General features: G+C 34.5%; 1 protein-coding gene across 1 annotated transcript in view; it reads right to left on the bottom strand.

Moving 5' to 3' along the window:
• Nucleotides 1-20,000, bottom strand: part of LOC136835035 (T-complex protein 1 subunit gamma-like) — a 772,440-nt gene that overhangs the window by 695,053 nt on the left and 57,387 nt on the right. Inside the window, exon 3 of the mRNA XM_067098148.1 lies at nt 5,555-5,681. The gene's annotated coding sequence lies outside the window, so the exon portion shown is untranslated. The remainder of the gene's footprint in view (nt 1-5,554; nt 5,682-20,000) is intronic.

The following is a 20,000-nucleotide window of genomic DNA, read 5'->3' as shown; positions in this document are numbered from 1 at the left end:
TTTCTACCGCTGAATGGATGCGCCATTTATCCAGTTGTTGTTAGAAAGAATCGTTGCGATGATTTGCAGCTGCCAATGATGTCGCCCAAATGCCGCGTTTTCCGAGCCACTGGAGGAATTTAGTGTCAGTCTAAACTTCAATTTGGTCTCGCTGTTCCGAATTCTTGTCACGGATTTCGCAGCTATAGAGTTCAGAGTGAAATACGAAAAGACGACGGCAATTTAAGTTAATACGTAAAACTAAAAATTCTTATAAAAACAGAATAATTCACGGGAGTGGGGATTTACAATCAAAGTTTAGGCTTCTCTCAAATGCCTCCTGATATTTTGTTCTGTGAGTCTTTAAAAATAACACACTCAACATTAATGGCTTATTCAGTGGCAATACTTGTAAACGCTATCAAATGTATACCACAACAGAGTTTAAGTCACAATCGGGATGACACAACATCAATGAACTCTGAATTAAGAACAGCAGAAGAGGGTAGATGCCCTTACGTCTAATTAGTCCGTTTTAGATTATGAAAACATAGCTATTAAATATGACTGAGCGAAATTGAAAGCCAGTGGAAAAACGTTAAGTAAGGAGTATTTTTGTTCAACATTCAATAAAGCCAGGTAAGTAAAACACAATAGATCACAGAGCTCACAAGTTACTGCATTATAGCTATATCAGTTCATAAATAAAACTAATAACATTATAAAAGAGTGGATGATGGAATTAACAATAGTGATGTAATGAATGGTTTAGATCATGCCTACTACGGTCGGTGGCCTACATTTCGTTTATCAGATCATTTGTTGTTAGTTATAAATTACTAATGTCATACCGACTGGTTTCATATGAAATTCATAATTGTTAAAATAGGCAATCTTGAAGTAGGTTTTTTTTGTCTGTCTGGTATTTATATAATAAAATGTGGATATCAAAGTAGAAATAATTTTCTTTTTGCTTGAAATGTGTAATAAGTCATGCTGCCATGATATCTAGAATCTATTAGCATTTTCAAATGAATGACTGACAGTGCGTTTGAACTGAACTTTTGACGGAGAATGATGCGCTGAACCTGCTTTGAATAACTTACTGTAAAAATTTCTAAGTAATCTAAATTGAAAGTGATATAGAATTTTGCATCCAGTGCTCTGATTTCAAACTATTCTTAAATGGGTTGGTTTTATGCCTCAGAACTTCCTAAATTTCCCAGTATACAGGTATGTGCGAAATTGCTAGAAATATTTGCCTTGGCCTTCGCTTGCAAGATCTTCAATCTGCTTCGTGAAAGTGGTCTCGTGATGTAAATGAACAGAAATCCAAGTCCCATTATGTATGAATTATTGTCGTTATAAGCAGCCTTTAGCTGCTATACGGAACTTGAGGTATATTCATCCTAACACAGCATATAACAAAGGGAACCACAAATCACACTTGTTAGATGTAATACAGTTTGCTATATGCCTGCTCATTTAAAATTAAACTGAAAGAGATTATTAAAAGGCTAAGACAAGCTAACATGCACCTGAGGTCTTCCAGCAATTAAACAATGCATTTAAATTGAGCTCAAATACGTTCAACATCATTGCTGATCTACGCTATTACTTTGTTGGAGATACAAACCACCAGATTTAAACTTTTCTTTATATTATTTTGAAGGATTATTATTGGCAATTTAGAGTTGCGTATGGCTTATATCAGTGCTAAATCTCCAATTCTCGAGAAATTTTTACATTTATACCAAAACTTCGTATTGTTCCTCTCTGCTAGAAAGCACATCTATGTACTGTCCATTCCGAAGAAAGGTGACATGATCAACCAACAACTTCCATTGTTCTGTTGCTCTTACTTCAATTTTGGGTGAAGTCTATGGAGTCTGTATGATGATTGTTTTTTATAATGTCTATAGCTTTATTGTTTTCTCTTTTCCACTCATGGAAGTTGGTGAATTGTTTTACTAGCAGTTTCCTATATCACGCCACCTCAGGTTAGGTCATTCTGTAAGAAACTTGGAGGAATATGTATTATCATCAAGTTCTTGATGCATACTAAGAATTTTGACTGGATCTCATATAATTTTTGAACAGAGCATTAGCTAAAATTAATGCTCGCTACTAATATATGGAGGATAAAATGGATTTACGACACTGGATCTCCCCACCGGCCAGATCTTTTCATTGACGGTGTTTCTTTCGCTACATGCAACTCATTTAAAATTCCAGCAGTCATTATCGATTGTCAATTCATATCTGAGAAACATATCTGATCTATCTAATCATGGCATGGGATGGAATATCACCAGATGCAAAATATACTGTGTGAACTAATTTTAATCCCAGTTTTCTAGAGGGAGAGGTCGATGACACAAGATCAATTTGCTGACAAAATCTGTCCCAAGAATTTTTTCTTTCTTTTATTACGCCATGTTTTGAATATTGCTCTCTTTTTAGGTCTTCAGCAACTGACTGATATCTTACATAACTGGTAGAAAATTTTAGTTCAATAAGTTCCGTATCCCTACGCTTGGTAATTAATCTTCGGCACCTTCGCCCAATTAGTCAGTTTGCATACTGCATAAATTATTTCATAATTCTGATCATCCTCCGCATTCAGGTATTCCTAGACATACAGTTAATTCTAATAGTCTTGCCATTTCTTAAGTTCAGCACCCAACAGGTTTCTGGAAGTTTTGTCCCAACTATGACCAAATTACGGAATAATTTCCTTGATCATGTAGTAGGATAGCTGAAGTTTCAGAAGTTCAGCATCAGTGCAAGTGCTTTTATACCAGACATGCAGAGATTTTTCTCACCCCTTAGTTTGTTTCTTATCTATCTTATTTGTTAACCTATTTATCTTGATTGGCTTCCTTTGTTATCACTGTTTTCGAGTTTACTCTTTACGGGCTCATTTCTTTTTCAATAATGGGTCTCTTTCCGATTGGGCACCTTCGGTTTGTAGCATTTTGTTTTTTTAAAATAATAATAATAATAATAATAATAATAATAATAATAATAATAATAATAATAATAATAATAATAATAATAATAATAATAATATGGATAATGATAATGACAATAATTAGATTACTATCCTACTCACTTCTAAAACGTGGGACTATCTGCTTTTTTTTTCTAGCTTTCCATTGTTATACTGTATAATAAGCGACTCTATAGAGATGATTGCCAACATACGAGACAGAAAATGTACTAACCATAAACGTGAGTAATTACTTTTTTCTATAGTAACTTGATAACTTTACACTAAAGGACCAACATGCATATCATATTACTCTTGAAACAAAATTGCTCTACGACTGTTAAATAATTTTGCTTGTGAAGCGTGAAACTGGTGGATGCTGCTTTTGATCGCTCTCTCTCTCTCTCTCTCTCTCTCTCTCTCTCTCTCTCTCTCTCTCTCTCTCTCTCTCTCTCTCTATATATATATATATATATATATATATATATATATATATATATATATATATATATATATATATATATATATATATATATATATATACTGGTGGATTCAGCTTTGATCTCTCTCTCTCTCTCTCTCTCTCTCTCTCTCTCTCTCTCTCTCTCTCTCTCTCTCTCTCTGTATATATACATACATACATATATATATACAGTATATATATATATATATATATATATATATATATATATATATACACACACACACACATATATATATATATATATATATATATATATATATATATATATATATATATATATATATATATATATATATATATATATATATATATATGACCTTAAGGTAATGCAGAATATCAGTAGCCTTTGATTATTCGATCCTATTTCTTCACCAGGTATTTAACTTGTTTCACTTAATTTTTGTTTTATTGGTAAAATGTAGAACTACTAGTTCCATTTTAGTATTGATATTGTTGACACCTGGATAAATCTTTGGCCAAAGATTCTTCAAGTCAAAGAACCATGTAACAGAAATAAGAGCTCTCTGTAGTGCGAGGACCTTGGTTGTTAGAAGTAGTTGCTCTAGATTACAGTAGTAATCAAATTTTGTAAAGCCTACCTTTCGTCCAAATCCACGTGGAAAATTTTAGTGTACTTGTTTTATAAAAAATCTTGAACTCTTTCGTTGTAAACAAGATTAAGATTTCTGTACCAGGGGAGTAAAACTAAACTGTCAATTGTTAGAATGAATACGTTGCCCGAAGGTTTTCAGTGTTTTTATTTTCTTCTTTAATTGTAAACTATCATAGGAAATTCATCGTTAATCAGTTTTACTTTAGTCGACAATCTTTTTTTCTCTTGTAAATATTCAGTTATTTTTCCATATCATATGCCCTGTGTAACATAAAGATATGCTTGCTTAGCATGCAGTGCACTGATTTTGTAGCAAACTCATTAGCCTTATTTATTAAGCAAGACATTTTCGACATGTTCGCAGAGGAAATACATATATCAATTATTCAGAGGGTTGACTTTTACCATTAGATGTAAACAATGAATTTTCTTTGCTAGGATAGTATTTATTTTTATTGTAATTATCAATGAAAAAAAACAGCTTCATCTAATACATATCCGGCGTTGATTTTTGCAACAAAACACCATTACCATAAATTGTTTTTCTCGTAAAAGATTTACCAGTATCCCCTTTTAATGAAGCGTATGTGCTGTAAATTACTATATTCATCGCCGTAATTGCGCATTCGACTCTCGTGTTGCTGTGTATGAATAAACTAGTGCATTTTATCATCACATATTTAATCTCCAGTTTCGTAAAGTACATACATGAACCCTGCCTTTGTTTTTTCAGTGTTTTTAAGATTAGCGTTAAAACAACTTCTTTGCTGTGATTATATTATATTTGAAAATCAGTCAGTAAATAATCTACTTATTCTGCGAAATATTTTTTAATATATGGTGCATCCTCTGTCTTGGCCTGTCGTAGAATGTAATCTTACCATTCCACAGACTCTAAGCGGAAATCTTTTAAAATTTTAACCATCTTTGCTAACTTCTCATAATGCATATAGGTTGTATCCATATTTTGTTGCCCTTACCATTTTAACGTCCAGTCGTTGAAAGTGCCACATTTACTCCAGAATTTATGAATGCTGTTTTTAGGAACTTTCTGTGAATATGTTACTGAATGTTATATCCGTAACAATTGATCTAAACCTCACGGCAGTACAACTAAAAAATATATCAGTTTCATTTCTGTTATTAAAATTTATTTTTCCTTCTTTTTGTCATCCTACATTAAGATTTTTTGGGTATAGTTAAGCATAATGTGTCAGTCCCATGGCGTAATAATTTTGTTTCAGATTTTAGAGTCACTGAAATTAAGACTTCTTGAAGTTAATCAATTTCACCAACTATATTTTCGACATAAAGGTAAGAGTAAAAAGATATGAGGAACGGCCTACCTCGAAACTTTCTATTAAACAGAGGATAACTGCTTGATGACAGGTTGATGTTTCATGATACTAAAACTTCGTTATACCTTAAAGTATAACAGACATCAAAAGGAACACAGGAAAGATAATGACTAATCAAACAGACTTACTTGATAGCATGAGCTTTAAAAGCTGCCCCCACTTCCTAGATATTTGTTCAGATGACGAAATGCCTGTTTCAGGCCTACGAAGATCTTAGGGTATCACATCGGTTTCAGAAACAATTGAGACGATATCCTGAAATATTAAAATTAAAAATATTATGAAAAATGACTCAGGAAGCAAAACTTTGCTGTAGACTGCCAGTGGAGCGTATAATTACTGATAATTGCATGCGGTATTTTCTAAGCACCAAGCTTTGGTTCTATTTTTGCAAGAAAGAACACAGCCAGCAGTCAAGAACAACATTAAAGTTTCTACGTGTATTTATTTTAGTTATATGCAAAATATAATTAGCCAGTGATAAAAAATAAACCTTGAATGGAATTAGAAGGAATTTTTCGACTAAAAACGAATTGATTATTAAATTAATGTTTACATGATTTTTTTTTACAAAATCATAAGTGTAATATGACAAATTATATTCAAAGTGAAAAATAATACAAATATTAAGAGATTATGAAAAAATAACAAATAAAATGTCTCGTTCTAAAGTAATGATAAAATTATTTTCACACAAAAATACAAGTAAAGATGATGAAAGTTGGAAGCTTTGATGCAAGGAAATCACACTATGGAATCTTAACTCATGGGCAAATGAGAGAGAGAGAGAGAGAGAGAGAGAGAGAGAGAGAGAGAGAGAGAGAGAGAGAGAGAGAGAGAGAGTTATGGAACGGTTTGACAGAGTGACGACGTAAAATGTGGATCAAATGTGAAATGGTTAGTTGAGTGGGTCTGTTAAAAGTTATAATAATGTAACGTTAAGAAATTATAAACTTTAGTGGTTAGTAATGAAAACAGTATATTAATGAAAATCAGTTATAAAGAGCAGACATATACAGGGCAAACAGTAACCAGCAGAGGTGAAGGATGGTGTGAAGGTGTAAGTTAAATAACAACAGCATAACAACGAAAAATCCTTAGAAAACAGAATGAACGTAGAGGAGAGGAGAGGAGGAGAGGGAGGATGACGGGGGATGGCAAGCGTTAATATTTTTCCTGACACAGGTAAAAGTGTAAACCAATATACCACCAGATGAACAAAGTTTGCTAAAGAGATTCCAAAGTTAGAGAAGGGAAAAACTTAATTTGGTTCCCCATCAAAGTTTGCTTCGGAAAAAGAAACTATTTTTTTTTTTTATTTCCGGCGTTTTTATGATTTTCTTCTTGCCCTCTCAATATGGAGGTGGAGGAATTTGTCGAAACCTAACTTCACACTAAATACTGCTGCAGGAAATTAGTTCTTGTCTTGATTTACTGAAAATTTTAAAGTTCAAAACCCTAGAATTTTTTTAGGCTAGGCTAGGTGTTTCTTGTATGCACAATCATCAACTTGGCATATTATACTGAAATGAAAGCAAATGTAATACATTTTCTTTTGCGTCCATTAAACTATCTCACCAGTTAAACGGTATGTTTGTTTGACTAAAATAATATTACATTCCTAGTAGAATAAGCTAGTTTGTGGTATCTCTCGTCCGAATTTTAGCTTTATTCCTCACACCGTTGGACGGTGGAACAACTTCCCAGAGGATGTAGGGCAATTGGAACTTCGGAAGTTCAAGCAAAGATGCAAAACATTACTAACGTAATATTATTCTCCTTGCATTTTAATACATTTTATCTATTTATTTATTTTTTTTTTCTATTCTAATAAGTGGGATCTCTTCTTTATGTATTTCCCTTTACCTTCTCTTACTTCTTCCTATGAACACCATATTCTTTGGAAGCTTGAATTTAAAATCAATGGCCTCTGTGGGCTTGTTCCATATGAATAGGTTTCATCTTCTGAATAATAATAATAATTTACAGAGAAGAAAAGACTTGCAAATAATCAGTGTTATGACGAATTAAAACTATATTACACCACTGGAAGGTTAACGCCTTGAGGGGAAAAAGGTTACACACACACACACACACACACACACACATATATATATATATTCTTAAGAATTTATCCCTCCCTCATTTAGCAGCCAGTGAGTCATTTAGTCTGTGAAGCATTTTCTCCTTTCATTTGACTGTAGGGCCAAGAAAACATGACGGGTGCGATAAGACCAAGCGTATTTTGAACCAGAGAAAAGCAGTTAGAGCCAGTGTTTCACTCATGTAGGGGTAGCCTCCCACCTCAGCTGACCTGGAATAGACAACAGGGACCCCCCATTCACACCCATCACGTGATATGGGAGTAGCTAGGCCATTGTGGGCATGGGGGGACACAGCCAGGCTGTGAGATAGATAGGAACTTAACCTCTAAGAACTTAATCTTAAGGCCACTTTTTCTCCACTCCTTTGCTGGCTGTATGACTCTTTGCAGATCGACAGGCAGGCATAGACTTCAAAGCAAACAACTATGGAAGGCGCGCACTTTTCCCGGGAGGTGGCAGAGGCCTCCAGACTCCAGTCTCGGAAGCACGTCCGGCGCTTCCTTCCTTTTATGCTGGTTAAAGCTAAATTCAGTAACCGGCCAAGTCTCTCATGTTTAGCGCACACATCTGTAGGCCAGGAGCCATCCTATCTTGTCCAGTCCGCAAATCTATGCCCCATTAGTGCTGACTGCCATCCAAATTTCGCAACCATTCCTGGTCGCAGCCTGATCGCAAGAATCCGTTGACCCCACAGCAATCATCTTAATTAACTGATTGCCATTACCCTGGAATCCACCCTTTCCAATGTATTACCGTCTGTGACTTGATGTAATTTTAACATAACAGAGTAATTTGTCATAACGGGGATTGTTGTATCTGTGGCCCCTCCTATTTACATTGCTTATTTGCAAATTACTGCATTATTGCTCGATCGTATGTAATTTATGTGTTGTAAATGGTTTGCATTTTACATTCTTTCTTTGGTCTTGCATATTTTCCCCATTCTCTGTAAATAAACCCCTTTTTAAACTGTAAAAGAATTCTAATTCCAAATGGTGACATTCATTACTTACGTAAATCCAGGAAGTTTCTAAGGTGAGTTTCCCGTAGTTTCTCCTTTTGTTCATAAACTCGGGCTACCCTTGGTACGCAGGCAGCCAATAAGTATAAACTGTTCCAATTCCCTCCTCCCCAAGGACCCAGTTTATGACAATATATATATATATATATATATATATATATATATATATATATATATATATATATATATATATATATATATATATATATATATAAATGTATATATATATATATACACATAAATATATATATATATATAAATATATATATATATATATACATATATATATAAATAAATATACATATATAAATATATTATATATATATATATATATTTATATATATATAAATATACATATATAAATATCCTTTATATATATATACATTTATATATATATATATATATATATATATATATATATATATATATATATATATATATAAATGTACATATATAAATATGCACATCCCCCAACACACACACACACACATATATTGACAAATATTTCGGGGAATGAAAGAAAAAATAATTCTGAGTAGAAAATGGTCTATAAAGTTATGCATTTTCAGACTTCGTTTTTCAGTGAGGTGAATTTTAAAGATAACCTTTCGTCATTAACACTGGTCTCAGGAGAGTGAGATAAAGTTCAGGATGACGGAGCACTCTGGGATAATATAATGGTGGGGGGGGGGGAGGATGAAGAGAGACAAGCAATCAGCTGATCAGATCACTTGTCACTCTCAACAGCCTCGCTTTTCCAAAAGCCAAGATAAGTGGGCGTGTCTGCCAGATTACATGTGTCAAATTTCTGTTTTATTTTGAGAGCAAGGAACTGGAGAAAATGCCTTGCCTTTTCAGTTGTGTGGAATATGAGGATATGATGTGAGGAGGACCACACAATTAGCCTGCATGATCATCAAACCTAACACCGCTGGATTATTATCTCCGGGGATACATGAAACAGCTAGTGTACAATAAAACTAACAACAATCAGGAACTTCTGCAGAGAATAATGTAAGTTTCACAGCACATCAAAAACAAGCCAGAACTTCCGAGAAAATGTATGAATTCCAATTTGCAAAGAGCGTCATTATGTACCAACGCCAGTGGTAGCCACTTTGAAAATTTAAGGTGATAAGGATAATTATGCTCCAAACTTACTTCAGCAATAGTTCAATTAAATGGTTTTTAGATAACACGGTTTTGAAATACAAGAAAAGCAAGCTAATTGAACCTCCCCTCCATCAAAGCTAGGCTTATTCACTAGACACCAATCAAAGAATTAAAATGTATTATTATAAATCTCTCCCTTTCCATCAAAAGTATTTATCAGACACCAGTCAAAGAGAAAAGCACTTCAATGGAAAAGCTTTCATCTCCATTTAAAGAAAAAAAAAAAAGACTGGGAACATTACTGGGAATTCCCTTCCTTCCTCCTACCAATCAAAGGTAGCCTATCCATACAGTAATCGAAAGAGGTACAAATGCTGACATTATTCCAAAATATACAATATCCTCCTTCCCTGCTTTTTCTTGTCGTCGTGACTACTGTCACCATCACTCAGTCAGCATAGGCATTGTAGGCCTAGTCTTTGACTCCTGATTCAACAATTTCGTGACGATGGGACGACAGGACAATAGCGCCCGATAATTCAGCGGTCAGAAATAAATGGTTCCAAGCAACATTTACAATATTTTCATGACACATAGAGCCATATGGTACCGCTATAAGCTAATCATTAACATCATTTTACATGAAGTCTGTTCAAAGTGATTCACTAGTTGAAGGGATTCTAATGTTACATTGATCAATAACGGGCAAGAAAAAACTATGATTAAAAGACTATGCAATAAACTTGCCTCACATCCCAGGTTACTGCAACCTACAGTATACAACCTCGCTCGCCTGAGAGCAGTGTTGATGATAATCAAATATTTTAAAAATTCATTGTACTGACAAACGCAGCCTTAAAATGCATATCTGTATAGAAATATTTTCTGCTCAGAATTACGTTTTCTTTCATTTCCCGAAATATTTGCGTAATCTCATGTTACATCCTGCATGTGTATATATGTGTATATATATATATGTGTATATATATATATATATATATATATATATATATATATATATATATATATATATATATATATATATATATATATATATATATATATATGTGTGTGTGTGTGTGTGTGTGTGTGCGAGCGTGTGTGTGTGAGTATGTAAAGAATCTATGGGTCAATTTTTACCAGATACATAAGCAGTTGTAATAACCACAGTGCCCTCTTAAGAGGGAATTGTTTCTATTGAAATATTATATATATGTATATAAACATTTATGTGTGCATATGTGTGTCTGTATTTACATATACATATATAAATATAAATATAAATGTGTGTATATATATACATATATTACATATATATATACATACAGGGTGCAGCATGAGATCACGCAAATATTTCGGAATATGTAAGATAACGTAATTCTGAGCAGAAAACATTTCCATAAAGATAAGTATTTTAAGGCTGCGTTTGTCAGTACCATGAATTTTTTAAATATCTGATTCATTTGCTAAATCTTGTGGTCATGCTGACATCAGTCTCTAACAATTAACATCAGAATATTTACAAATTTATGGAAGATATCCATCCTCAGAATATTGCTAGAAAACTATAGATGTTTCCAGGTAATATTACAGTCTTGAGAATAATGTCGGATTCGATATCACAGCCATGTCATTGAAGCCTAATGCCTTGCGTATATGTATGTGTGTGTATATATATATATGTATGACGAATCAAAATCATATTACATTACATAACACCTCGAAAGACAAAGGTTACATACATACATACATATATATACTGTATATATATATGCATATAAATATATATATATATATGTGTGTATATATATACAGTATATATATGTATAATATATATATTATGCATGGCAAATGTTGAAATGCAACCAGTTATTTCTCTTATATTTAAATCCATAGGCCGTCCACATTATTCGTTCATATTTTCCTTTCTTTTTGGAAAAGCCTTATTGAATAATAATTCTAGGGCATTATGTTTTGTGCTATTTTTCAATATGTTTTTCACATTTGAAAAGACTCATAAACGCCTCCTTCACAAAACGGATTTGTCTCATTTCTTTTGATAGGATTTTTAATTAAACGTCTTTTTAAAAATCCCTTGTATCATTTATAAATTTGTGCACCTGAAGAAATAATTTTTTCCCATGACATTCTTTTTTTATGCATATATTTGCATGGCACTTCCATGTCGTTTATTATGTATTGATGACAAGTTAGCGTGATAATTTTCCCCGAGATGTTATTTATTTTGTTGCTCTTTTTAAAAACACTGCTGATCTTTCATTTGCGTGCGTCACACTACTGTACAGATCAATGACATACCACCTTGATCCAGTGAAAATTCGATCATGTCATCTTCTAGAGAAAATTAATAAACCTGCATATCCTGCTTTTTCTTCAATGCTTTATCTAAAAATTTCTTTTATTACTTTTTTTTCAGGCGATCTGTTATTGCTTATTATTTCATAAAAGATCAAGGTTTTAATATTGCATGACAACTTTTAGAAAAGACAGTGTAAATTTTAAATGAAGACAATATTCATCCTAGTTTAAGGGATATTTTTCATTTCACTCTGAATGAAATTGGTTTGTTTGAATAAAACCTTTGGGAAAACTTACATATGATATTTAGATGAAAAATCATTCATCAAAGGGCAGAGACGTCACCCATATAAACATTCGCCAGTTTATTAGATTCTGCAAAGATGAGCAAACAATCCTCAAGCGAATTATGATTAATATCTGATATTGGGACGTGTTAGCTGTACCCAGCAGAAGCAACACTCAGGTAATGTCATTATGTTAATGACCCATTTGTAATTAAACTTAATCAATGTAATGCACGCTAATAATACCAGTTAATACGTGCTAGTTTCCCCATTCTACATGGCGGCTCAACCCGCCAGACTTTGATATAAATGTTTGAGTTCATATTTTGTTTTACGTTCAGATAGTTAAGACTAATGTACAGAGATGGTTTTATCATAATAATAATAATAATAATAATAATAATAATAATAATAATAATAATAATAATAATAATAATAATAATAATAATAATAATATACATACTTCATGTTTTTAATGCGCGTAACGGCATAACGACCACACAATTTTCATTCAAATATACTGTATATATATACAGTATATATATATATATATGAATTAATTTTCCTCCAACTTTGGCTTTGGAATGTGAGTTATGAAAGCGTTTATTTGGTAAGAGTTTTTACACTGCTAAATTACTGTTAACTTTTCAAATTAATATTCGTATTAGACTCTCTTTTTACAATGGGAAATTTAGTTATAACTGAATACTGGTATCCGCGTACAGTTAAAGATAAAAGAAAAACATGACAAGAATATTCTTTTCCATCCAGCAAAATATATGGAAGCTGGAAAAAAATTATGGTGACTAATAAACTTGAATACAACCGATGGCACATTTGGTAATGATACTAAAGGATAGGAAAGTTTAACACGAGCAATCAATCTGTTGGTGAAAGGAAAAATATCTCCTGGACCAATAAAAAAAAACCTGTACTTTCACGAAAAGTAATGTCTACTATGCTCATACCTATAAATCCATCATAAAAATAAGCAAGGCATTAGGCTTTAATGACATTGCTGTGATACCGAATCCAACACTATTCTAAAGACTGTAATATTACCTGGAAACATCTACTGTACAGTTTTATAGCAATATTCTGAGGATGGATATCTTCCATACATTTGTAAATCCCGAGTGTCTGATGACAGTTCTAACAACTGAGGTTTCCGATCATCTTTTAAGGTATCCTATATTTTGCACAATGCGGGCCTCTATTCTGTCTGAGGGACATAAATCCAGCAAATAAAACAATGAAAATATTAGGAGCAAATATAATAAGACCAGAACCAAACTTAATCATGCAAAGTCCATTATGCTCTAAGACCTTGAAGTTTTTCTTTGCATACCTTGAACGACTATATCTCATCAGTTGCCAACAGGAGTGTTTTAGACGTTTTATCTGGAGTTTGTCGAAATATTGCTTGCTCGTGCATGTGCATCAATAGAAGGAACTTTGGGTATTATATATACTTAGCAGGAGGAAAAGTCATGTCACGAAGTAGAATTATACAGTGGTCCAGGAAACCAAACAATAGACGAGACCGCCAAAAAATGCTCTCATAAATAAGACGGTAGAAAAGGTTCTAGTCTTAAACCAGTTCATTGAGGAGTGGTCCGAGACTATTCTATTAGTGTACTGTAATGAAGTTCCTGCATTTTTTCCAAAACATGAATAAATCTTAAGAACATTTGGGGCCTAATAGCATTCCCGTTAGTAGCAATGCTCCAGCAGACGTTGCTTATGACCTGCCTCAGACTAAATAGAAAGGAGAGAGAGCATACAACCAGTTCTAAGCAGAACAAATGAGTAACATTCATATTATAAGCTGCCATAACAGAGTTTCTAGAATTTTAGTTCCATGAAAGTAATGACAAAAGCAGCAAACTGAATATGCAAGATGCCCTAAAACATCACTAGAACCACAAAACTGGGCTCATGATTATCAATATGACACGGTAAAATAACAAGGCATCCCGTGACAGAGGTCAGAGACTAGGGCTTCCCCAGCGGGAAGTATCTCACACCTTTTGTCAAGATGGCAAAAGGAGATATTCTTACAATTGATGAAGTTCCTTCCCAACTACGCTCCAACAACTGTCTGTAAAGACTGACCAGGAACCAGCTACTGTACTTATCTTTAGCCATAGATAGTCGGCAGAAAATACAGCAATGGAGTAGAAAAATAAACATAACAGTAAATATTCAGTGGGGGGCCACGTGGTTCTCAAAGATGGCTCTCCCAGACAGAATCCCTTTAGTGCAACCACTGTGTTTTATAGCACTGATAATCAGGAGTTACACATCAAAATCGTAAAAATATGCTGAATAGAAGGTTAGATATACGATGAGGTTCAATTCATAATCCCCATGGCCCCGTCTGTAATTCAGTACCTGTAGTCAATATATAAACACATCATGTGTTTATATATTGGGAAATTCATTATGCTTTTTTGGAGTTCATGGCTACTTGTCCATCTGTCTATATATAATGGTGAATCTTTGAACCCAGATTGTATCAATTTCTTATTTTTTGGGGTACAGCCGATGGACTGGAAAAAAGAAGTTCGTACAGAACGTTTTGAGGTCGTTTGGTCATGTAGGGGACTGAAGGTGAGCACACGGCTGATGCTGTGGCAATGGTTCAAAAGTCTTTCATCATTCATTAAAGAATGAAAGAATGGACACGGAATTGACTGGCTTTGTTTTCTTTTGCCACCCCCCCCCTTTTTTTTTGCTAGGCCAACCCATGTTGGGGGAAAAGACATTTGGGTAAGGTGATGTGTGTGTATACATGAATGTATGTATGTATGTATGTATGTATGAATGTGTATGTATGTACGCAAGTACAAGTATTCTTATATACACCTAAGCAGAAAAATAATCATACATACGAGGTGTTATATTACGGCGATGTTATGAGTATATCAGCAGGAGAAGTGCACATTTTAATATTCAGTTTTATTGAATTTGCGTGGTTTATTTCTTATTTGATTAAAGTTGTAACTGTAATTGTATATTTGTTACCTAACCGGAGTATTTTCCAGTATTTTCCTATCAAGTAAAATACTTTAATTTACCTAAGACTACAGCGAGGTATTCTGGCAATTCTTCCACAAAGAAAACTTCTGCGCTAAAATAAATTTACATTCGAGGTATAAAATTTTCTTTCCCCTAAAGCCGCAATATTTAGAAACGTAAGAGAAAAAGCTTAAATGTCACCGCTGAACAAACTTGTATAAATAAGAGAATCTGAAATTTTATTCCTTCAACTTTTGAATTTATTTCGTAACTTTGGTCATATTTCGAAACAAAAGTCAGCAGGTGCTCTGTTTATTAAGAATTCTTTTTCTTTAACTGAAGTATTGAAGAATTTTTCTACTCTTCTTGACTTTATGGGAACAGTAGAGGTTTTGGAAAGGCTCTGAAATAATTCGAACAAATGTTATTGCCTCCGTATCTTTGCATGTTTGAAGTTCGGTAATATTTGCCACATCCAGTTTTAGTCTTTGGTATACATGCACAGACACACGCGTGTATATATACATACATACATAATCTATATATGTGTATATATACATACATACATAATCTATATATATATATATATATATATATATATATATATATATATATATCCACAAAAAACGTCTGATCAAAGCATACTCCTCTGCGTTAAACTATTGCTCTTCTATAAAGCATACCCTTTTCACGGGCTTATTTTCTAGATTAAAATTCTTCCTTGTACCTTCCCAGTTATACATAGTATTGATATGATGTTATATGTAACAACTTTCTAATGTATTTTCTGTCACAGAATGGAACAATTCTTCTGGATGGAAAATAACTGTGAGTCTTCGTCGTCGCAAGGCTCTGCTGACACTACTGTACCACAGAAGCTTAATTATGAGCCTTTCAGTTCCTAGCTTTCTATTCTTCCCCTTTGCAATTAGTCTGTACATGACTCTTCCCCCTCTCCTTTCATGAAAACACTCCTCGTTGCCTTGTGAATTTATCTTTGAACACTTCAAATGTATTTATAAGCTTCTATTCCTGCATATTTACTCCTAACTATATTTTCTTTCCATGCTACCCTCACTTCTGCTTCCTCCAGTTCACGCGTCTCTAAAACAGTCACATTCTGAACCAGCCCCTCCACAACTGGTTTCATTTAATCAGCAGCGAAATAAAATTTCAAATGCTCTTTTTTTTTAAACTATCATTTTGCCATCCCGCCACTTCAGCAGTCATTATTTAAGTAAAACGTTCCTCCCTTTTTTCCTCTTCCTTTATATATGCATGCGTGCATGCTTTCCAGAAATATCTGGCATAAGAGCTCACGTAATCAATCATTTGTAAGCAAATCCATAGGACTACGAACTCATCTGGTAAACGGAAGTTTAGAATCTTGCAGAATACATTGGGAGTCCGATGTGAGTAACGGTTGATTACGGTCTGATGCAGAAAACTAACAGTGACCGAGGGACTATTTTTGTACGACTCCCACATGATCGTATATCAATCACACGCCAGCAGATATCAACTGGCAAATAGGACTTGAATTGCAACGAGTCTTCTTTTGAAGAAACTTGCATTTCTAGAACTGATCTGAAATGATGTGGTTCTACATTGTTGACTTCACCTTTGCTATCTTACCTAGGTACAGGCCGCCCTTTAAAGGGTCCTCCCAAACGTACGTTACGGCCTATGTTGGAATCTTGCTTGACGCCATACACGACCAGTATTCGCGTCGCCTACAGGATCGTTGTAAATTCATGCGTGGAGTTTCTCCATTAATATTCCCTGTCCGGACACATATCATCGACTGTGAAAGAGCGGAATACTATCCCTTATTCATGGCGACAGCCCTTGGAGGCCAAAGCCTTTGAAGGCGTCCCCCGAAGGGACCCATCAGTAGCAGGCTTGATCGGGTCGAATCTTTTTGATCCTCCGGAAATTGATTCCTGCAAGATCTTACCCGAGGGTCTCATTGAAATGCTAGAAAGATATTCACCCTTTAGCTCAAGGTGTTTTGAAGTTCCGTTCTTTGCGTGAAGACACAAGGATTCAGCAATAGATTTTCCCAAAATAGCTTTACTTCTATTGAAATTTACCCACTTTAAAAAAAATCAAATCTTATGTTGAAATAGTTCATTCACTGTGACAGATGCAGTATAACTTTTTCCTTTCAAAAAATGTGTATTTTAACGAAGAATAAACAACGGCAGAAGAGCTAATAGAATTATATTTTAATATTTAGTTTCTCTGGTTTCTTTATTAATATATATTACTTTCATCAGGGTTGAAATCGAAAAGATGTAGAATGTTTTTACAGCATTCAAGTCTTTTAATTTATCAGCCTTATTAATCAGAGCCAGATGTAACTGATAACGTATTATAATTGCATAATCCAAGCCTAATAATAAAGGAAAGGAATAAGAACTAGGTTTAACATCACACAAAAAAAATGCGCCAGAGTTCTTCAGCGCAATCGTTTTCTGTACACCCGCTACAGCGTATAATCAAGGCCACCGAAAATAGATCTATCTTTCGGTGGTCTCTGCATAATGCTGTATGAGCCGCGGCCCATGAAACTTTAACCATGGCCCGGTGGTGGCCTATCCTATATCGTTGCCAGAAGCACGATCACAGCTAACTTTAACCTTAAGTTAAATAAAAACTACTGAGGCTAGAGAGCTGCAATTTGGTATGTTTGATGATTGAAGGGTGGATGATCAACATACCAATTGGCAGCCCTCTAGCCTCAGAAGTTTTTAAGATCTGAGGGCGGACACAAAAAGTGCAAACAGAAAAAAGTCCTGACAGAATAAAATGCGGACGGACAGACAAATCCGGCACAATAGTTTTCTTTTCAGAAATTTATAAAGCAATCTCTTGTAAAATGAAGAATTGTAGGAAGCAGGGAAAATGGAAGCAGAGAAAAAGTTCAAAGCATGCCGGTGTAGAGAACGAGTCAATAGGAATAGAAAACCTCTTTACGAACATGAATTTCACGCAAGTTTTCTAGTTAGCATTTCCACATATATATATATATATATATATATATATATATATATATATATATATATATATATATATATATATATATATTTTTTTTTTTTTTTTTTTTTTTTTTTTTTTTTTTCACGGATTTACATTCCTCCTCGTCAGGCAGCTAGGAAATAAATTAGTTTAGGAATAAAACCACCTTTCATCTGAAGCATAGGCCGAGAAATCGGCGGGAAACCAAGGCTAACGCTCATTCTTTGAGCTAAGACAGTCCCCTACATTCCATTCTCGCCTGTCAGGAAATACCCGGGCATGCCAAAACAATAGATCCCTCTTCTTCAACCCCGCTGCTACAAATACACACCTAAATTCCTGCCCCCACTTTTGGGGTAATGTTTTTGAAGTACGCTCAGGGAGGTTATAGGCACTAGGGACACAAGCCGCTCAAAGGGGAAGCTAGGGTCTTAAGCTATAACCTCATAGCCTGTCAGACCGTTTTTCCCTTGACTTCCTTACTGGCTGCAGACCTCTTTCAGATACACCTGGACATAGGCACAAACACAGCAGCCCACATCAACTTGAAACAGGAAGGCAGAGATTTCGCAGCCATGACCTGAGACAGACGTCTTCCTCCCCATTTTCCTGGGGAGCTGGCCAACTTATGCGACTCAAAGGGCACGCCGATGCTGTATTAAGAGCTCAAATATTCGTCTAAGTAAGGTAAAGTCTGAGAGTTAGTTTGTGCCAGTACACCCCCCCCACCCCACCCCCCTGCTTCCATCTAGTCAATTCTTTCTTACTGCATCTCAACGATTTTCCAATTCTCATCTCCACTTACGGCATTCCCTTTGTGTCAGCCGAGCCATCCACAGTCAGCCTTTAAAGTGCCTTTGTTCAGTAGCCTCATAACCTGTAATTAAGTCCTCCCTCATAGTGTTAAATTGGGCTAAGATTTAGAAGTTAAGAATATTCATTGTGTTCTGTTTAGTAACAAGGGAGATTTCTCTTGTACCCACATGTTTGTCCTAACTCCGGAATTCTCTTCCAGGAGACTGCATAACCCTGCCCAGTTCGCAAAACTATGCCATGATATCCCTTACTGACAGCCATCCAAATTTCCCAACCATTCCTGGTCGCAGCCTGATCGCAGGAATCCATTGCCAACAGAGAAATCAACTTGCAGAAACTAATTGCCACTATCATGAGATTTATCCCGTTCATTTTATTGTTTGTCTGTAAATTGCTGCATTTTGGGCATATCATATTTGCTTTGCTGTAATGTGAATTGTTGCATCTGTGGCCCATCATATTTGCCTTGCTTGTCTGTAAATTACTGCATTTATGGCCTATCATATTTGACTTGCTTGTCTGTAAATTGCTGTATTTTTGGTCTATCATACTTGCCCATTTTCTGTAAATAAAACCCCTTTAATGTAAAGAGAGTTCTAATTCCAAATTGGCGACCTTCGTTCCCTGGGTTAATCAATGAAAAGCTGAAGGTAAGTCCCATTAGCATTCCTTTTGTTCATATTCGGGGACCCCCTTGGCCCATAAGGCAGTCCGTACTATAAAGCATTCACTATTCCTTCTCCCATGGACCCCCTCTTATGACAATATATATATACTATATATATATATATATATATATATATATATATATATATTTTTTTTTAAAGGTTGACACTTCGGAATGTTTTAACCTTCTGGTTTTCTGCAGGTC

The sequence above is a fragment of the Macrobrachium rosenbergii genome, chromosome 4, assembly GCF_040412425.1.
Source record: "Macrobrachium rosenbergii isolate ZJJX-2024 chromosome 4, ASM4041242v1, whole genome shotgun sequence".
Lineage (NCBI taxonomy): Eukaryota > Metazoa > Arthropoda > Malacostraca > Decapoda > Palaemonidae > Macrobrachium > Macrobrachium rosenbergii.
The sequence above is the reverse complement of the archived record's forward strand: the minus strand, read 5'-3'. Positions and strand labels throughout refer to the sequence as shown.